General features: G+C 46.9%; 1 protein-coding gene across 1 annotated transcript in view; it reads left to right on the top strand.

Annotated features, from left to right (window-relative positions):
- Window positions 1-4,026: 4,026 nt before the first annotated feature.
- SMAD4 (SMAD family member 4) overlaps window positions 4,027-6,000 on the top strand; it is a 51,759-nt gene continuing 49,785 nt past the window's right edge. The window contains exon 1 of the mRNA XM_080920162.1: window positions 4,027-4,337. The gene's annotated coding sequence lies outside the window, so the exon portion shown is untranslated. The remainder of the gene's footprint in view (window positions 4,338-6,000) is intronic.

Genomic DNA, 6,000 nt, shown 5'->3' with positions numbered 1-6,000 from the left:
ATCCGGGATTCAGATCAAAGGGCTGAGTTGGTGATATGACTTGATGGTTGTCATCGTGTGATGATATCATTATGTCTCTGATGATACTGAAAGTCAAGAGACTGGATGAGATCACTGAGAAAATATGTATAGATTGAAAAGAAAGAGGAGGTTTACAGAAAGAGCCTGAGGCCACCAGTGCAAGGTTAAAAGGTTTGAGAGAAGAGGCGAAGTCAGCAAAATGATAGGGATAAAGACACCAGGGAGATCAACAGGCTCAAGCAAGCAAAACAACCCAGAACATCTACCCAGTGATTAGCTGTGTCAGCTGTCATATGAATATCTATCAGGATGGGACCTAACCATTGCATTTAGGCAAAATGAAGCTCGTTATTAATGTCCTCAAAAGTCATACAGAGTATTGAATTGTAAAGGATGATGGGAGGAGCTGAGGAGAGGGTGGAGGACCTACCACGTAAGCTGATGGTAATCTGTGACTTCATGTGTGCAGTCACATGTGTGTATGTGTCTGCAGATGCATGTGTATGCAGCTATATGTGCTGCACATATATATACACACACACATAGCATACATATAATATATATTATACATACACATATACATTACACACATATGTGTATGTTATATACTAAAAATAATATGAAATATATAATATATACTTAAATAAATAAGTAAATACAACTTGATCATTTAGAATTACTTGAATGTATATGATTTTAGGATCACTTATTATTGAATAACCACTTAAGAGACTCATCCCTGGGCAAGATACAGTATAAGGAGCTCATAGCAGAAAACACATTTCCCACTGCTTGAGAGATGGAGAGAAGCAGTGTCCCAGGGAACAGTTAAGTTCCCCTTAAGCAAGAATGCAAAGGGCACCTGAAGGGGACTGTGAAGAAGAGACTAGGTATTCCTAGATCCACCAGGTCCTCATCCAATATGGCTTGTACCTACCAGTGTTCATGCCCTGTGGTCCTTTCCCCTTTATAAATGCAATCAGTGTTTTGTTTTAGGTCCTGTATGATTCTCTGTGTGTGCTTATGTCACATGAGAACCATAGCCAAGCCAGGTATTAGTGGTCCCCACTCTAAGGAGGCTGAGGTGGGAGGATCACTCGATGTCAGGAAATGGGTCAGCCTTGGTAACATCTCTTTGAAAGAGAAATAATGATGGGTCTGTGGCGGTGGCTCAGTTGGTAATGTGCTTATCACTCAGCATGAGGATCTGGGTTCAGTGCCCAGCACTGAGTTAAAACTTCACATGTGCTGGCGCATGTCTGTAATCCTAGCACCAGGGAGGCAGAGAGATAAGAGGATCCCTAGAGCTCACTAGACAATTCTTCTAAACAAATCTCTAAGCTCCAGGTTCAGAGAGAGACCCTATCTCAAAACAATAATGATGTGGAGTTTGACAGAGAAAGGCACCTGATGGTTTCTGACCTCCGAATATCCATGCACTGATATACACACATGCACACCTGTGATGGGTTGCATATGCTTGGCCCAGGGAGTGACACTATTAGGTGTGGCCTTGTTGGAGGAAGTGTGTCACTGTAGGGGTAGGCTTGGAGACCTTCCTCCTAGCTACCTGATGATACCAGTCTATTCCTGGCTTCCTTCAGATGAAGATACATAACTCTCAGTTCCTCCTGGATCTCAGTCTGCCTGGATGCTGCCATGCCTTGATGATAATGGACTGAACCTCTGAACCTGTAAGCCAGCCCCAATTAAATGTTGTCCATATAAGAGTTGCCCTGGTCATGGTGTCTGTTCACAGCAATAAAACCCTAACTAAGACAACACCCCCAGTAGGAACAGGAACACACACACACACACACACACACACACAGGAGTTCCTAGGGGGAGAGAGAAAAACATAATGATATAACCTTGACACAACTTCTCTCTTAGCTGGCTCTGAAGGAGCAAGCTACCATATTCAAAACTTCTGGTGCAGAGGTTCTCAACCTTCCTACTGCTGCACATCTTTAATGATGTTTCTCATGTTGCAATGACCCCAACCATACAACTATTTTTGTTGCTATTTCATAACTGTAATTTTGCTGTTATGATTCGTTATGCAAATCTCTAATATGCATTACATCTGATATGTGACCCCCTGTGAAAAGGAGGGCTGACCCTCAAAGGAGTTGTGGTCCACAGATTGAGAACTGCTGCTGTGGAGTACATGAGAGGGCCTCTAGCAGACAGGCAACAAGAGATCCAGACCTCTGGCCCTGTGCTGTACAGGCACTGGATGCTGACAACACCTGTGTGAGGGGATGAACTCTTCTGTTCTCAGGGAGTCTTGCTCTTGTTGAGGACCGGTGCCTGGACAACACAGGATCAGACAGTGTGTACTGCTTTAACCTTCTGACATGTAATTTATTATATAGACATAGATACTTGACATAGATGGGGTAGAAGTTTGGTGACAGCAATACTTAATTTTTTTTAAATACTACTTAATTTTAATATACGTCTTTAAGGAGCATCCCAAGAATCATGAGTTGATCTACAACCGCATCCGTTTTAATGATCTGCAAGTTGACAGATCTTTTTTCAGTCTTTAAATTGTATTCTTTAGGAGTTTCATACATAGATACATTGTATATAGAACTTATCCACCCCCAGACTTCTTTACAGCAGCTCCTGAACTCCCCCAACCCCGAATATCCTTTTCCTAACTTCATCTATCCTTTTTCTATAGCCCAATGTGTGCTGCACCCATCGATTTTGATGACAATGAAGAATTGGATTTTCGAAGGAATTTAGTATTAATTCATTTAAGTAATTAATTTTCTCAACACTGACATCAACTTTTGAATTGTCCCTTTGGCTTACCCTGGGGGTTTTACACATTTGTGTGTGTACAAGTTTCTCCAACACACTTAAGAAATGACTTAGTCTAATAGCTGGACTTGAAGGAATCCTGACGAAAGGTGAAAAAGACACCATATAATTTAAGTTTTCTAGATGTATAGATAATTCTAAAGCTAGGGTCTTACTATTTAGTCCTGTTCTGAAATTTGCCATGTAAATCCACCAGGTTGGAGGTCCTTCTGCCTCTGCTTCCCAAGGGCTGAGATTACATGTGCCGGCTGTGATTCAAAGCCAGGGACCAGACAGTAGGCTTGTGTTCTAGTTACTACGTACAAACTTCATAAATTTATAAAAGAAAGTTAAGTACCAAGTCAAAAATCAGAGACGAGCCTTTTGCCACCAAATGCACCACGCTTTGACTTTTGTGGTACTGGGATGGATCCAAGGCTTTGTATATGAACAACAAATTTTGAATTGTCCCTTTAGGTTGCCCTGAAAGTCTTAGATATCAGGTCACCTAAGTGATGGGAGATAGTTTTGATTTGTTTTGTAAGGTGTGAAGTTCTTAAACTGAGCTTTACATCCTAGCCTGCACAAAGCTATTTAGCAGGTGTACAGTAAGCAAGTCTTGAAAGTCGCCTCCAACTTGAAATTCCCGCCTCTTTTCCAACAGCTCTCTTTGGTCACAACAGGGCAAGGCTCTGGAATGTGTGACTCCTTGACTGTCGCCTGCGCCTCGAGCTTAACCTTTGGAGCTGGTTTCCAGGCCGGGGTGATGAAAGGGACAGAGGCTTCCTCCTTACCCCAACCTCGCTCCAAAGTAAACTGCTACAAACACCCGCACTCGGTGCGTCTGTGTCCATCAAGGTCTTCAAAACCCAACCCAATCCAACCCGGCAAGCCTGCCCATTGCTCATCCCTCGCTGTCCCTCGCTGCTTGGGTATTCTTTGAACTGCACTCTGTTTCTGAAAACGGTCCTAGCGAAAAGGCGACTCGCCGCGGTTCGCACTCTGGGCCGGCGCTGCTGCCCGCGGGCGCCTGCGCACTGGGATCCTCCCTGCTCTGGGCGGGAGGCGGGGGCAGCAGGGAGAAAGGAGCGCCGCGGGGGGGTGGGGGGGGACAGGGCCAAACCCTGAAATTACCCGGATGTGGTCTCCGCGCGCGCATGCTCAGTGTCCTTCCGACAAGTTGGCAGCAACAACACGGCCCTGGTCGTCGTCGCCGCTGCGGTAACGGAGCGGCTCGGGTGGCGGAGCCCGTGTTCGCGCCCGCCCGCCCGCCGTCCTCCCGAGGCCCTTCCCGCACTGCACTCCGCGGCCGTCCCCGGGGCCGGAGCGCGAGACCAGAGCCGGCGCCCGCGAGCGAGGCCCCCCGCGGCCGGGCGGCTCCGGAGCTCTAGCGGCCCGGCCGGCGCGATCCGCGGCCCGGCGCGGAGAGAGAGGGGCCGCCTGGGCCGGACGCCGCGGGCGGGGCCCGGGAAGCGACGGCGAGGCGCGGCGCGGAGCCCCAGGTAACGCGCGGTCCTCCCCTCCCCGGGCCTAGGCGCCCGCGCTTCCCCGCCCCGCGGCGGGCTCCCGCGGCGGCCGGCGCGAGCGCGGGCCCGGCGGGGCTCGGGTGGGTCGCCCCCGCGCGCCCCGGTTCCGCGTGCCCGCGCGTGGGTCCCGGGCTCCAACTCCGCTCGCACTTAGGCGCGCCCGCCGTCCCGGGAACTCGGGCGCCAGTCCCGTCCGCGCCGCCGCTCTTTGTTGTTCGGGAGGAGTTTGGCCGCGGCCCGGGCCGTCGCGTCGGGCCGTCCGAGTGCGTTGTGACCGGTGTGCCCCGGGTCGGTTCTCGTGCCACCCCCCACCCCCCAGCAAGTGTTTGTTTTCTCTTTGTCCCCACTTTCTCTTCCTGGTTGTGTGCTCAGAGTTTACGTTTGCAGCTTTGATTTGTTTACTTTTTTGGGTATTGTGGGTGATGGCGGCATGCGGGAAACATTCTTAGCGCCTAACTGAACCACCTCCCTCCCCTATTAAAACGTGTCTCCTAATAAAAGGCGTAGTTTATTTTATTGTTAGGGCTACATGCACGGAGCGTGAAATTGGTGGAGGGTGGAGGGCGTTGGCTTCAGCACCCCAAACTGCTGTTATGATTTCTCTAGCCAGATTTTCAAAGACAAGGGCGTGTTTAGTTAACTTGAAAGGTTCCTTTGCCAGAGGTTTCAAAAAAGCCCTGTTTATTGGTAGCTCCTCCCCACTGCCCTACCACCACCCCACAAAACCTGGAGTAAACTTAATTTTTAAAGTTGGTTTTCAGGTAATTCATGTTAAAATTATTAGTTCCTTCAGTTTTTGATAACTTAAGGTGGGATTGTCACTTACTTAGAAATAAAATAACAAGAAAAAGAGGGAGTTATTTTAAGTATGTTCTGCAGGCTTGTAATCTCGCCTAATTTTTTTTAGCATTCGTTGAATTTCCCCAGATTTAGCATCCTTTTCCTCTCAGTAGCAGCTTGATTCTTTGAACGTTTCAAGAATCAGGTTCAGGACTTTCTGCTGACAAAAACCACGTAGAATCTTAACTGTAAGTACATACATTTATATTCCACAAAGCAGTTAGATTTCAAGCTTTGCATTTGAGTAGTTTTTATTATAGATTTCACAAATTTACCTTACTTTTAGAACATGAAGCACTAAACATTGAAATGCAGCATAGGATGTTCAGAAGTAACTTTTCCTTTCTATAGACTCTGTCTCTTGGATCTATCTGATAGGAATCGTGTGTGTTATTTTAAAGTGTAAATGATTGCTGTAATCTTAAAAACACAGTTTCTCCCCAGTGCTTCATTCAGTATACTGTCAGGAGTGTGCAGGGCTTCCTGGGCCTCTCTTTTGAACTCCTGACCATCCTGAACATCCTACCCAGCTCTTCAGGTACTAGAATACAAAATTGGACATGATGCTCATATACTCAGGATTTTGTTTTCTTCAAATGAGCATGTTACAAACATGCACAGAGGCACATTAATACTCATAACCTGAAGCAGCTTCAGAACTCGATGTGATGAATTATGTGGGCTTAAATTGCTGGGATTAAAACAAGTATTTTCTAAAGAGAATTGACATCACTTTTTTTTTAATTTGAGTATCATAAGACAGGTGGCTTTTTTCTTTTCTTTCTAGGCTTTTGAATGA

The sequence above is a fragment of the Micromys minutus genome (assembly GCF_963924665.1).
Source record: "Micromys minutus genome assembly, chromosome: 8".
In the NCBI taxonomy this organism is placed as follows: Eukaryota; Metazoa; Chordata; class Mammalia; order Rodentia; family Muridae; genus Micromys; species Micromys minutus.
This window is presented reverse-complemented; position numbering and strand designations above follow the sequence as displayed.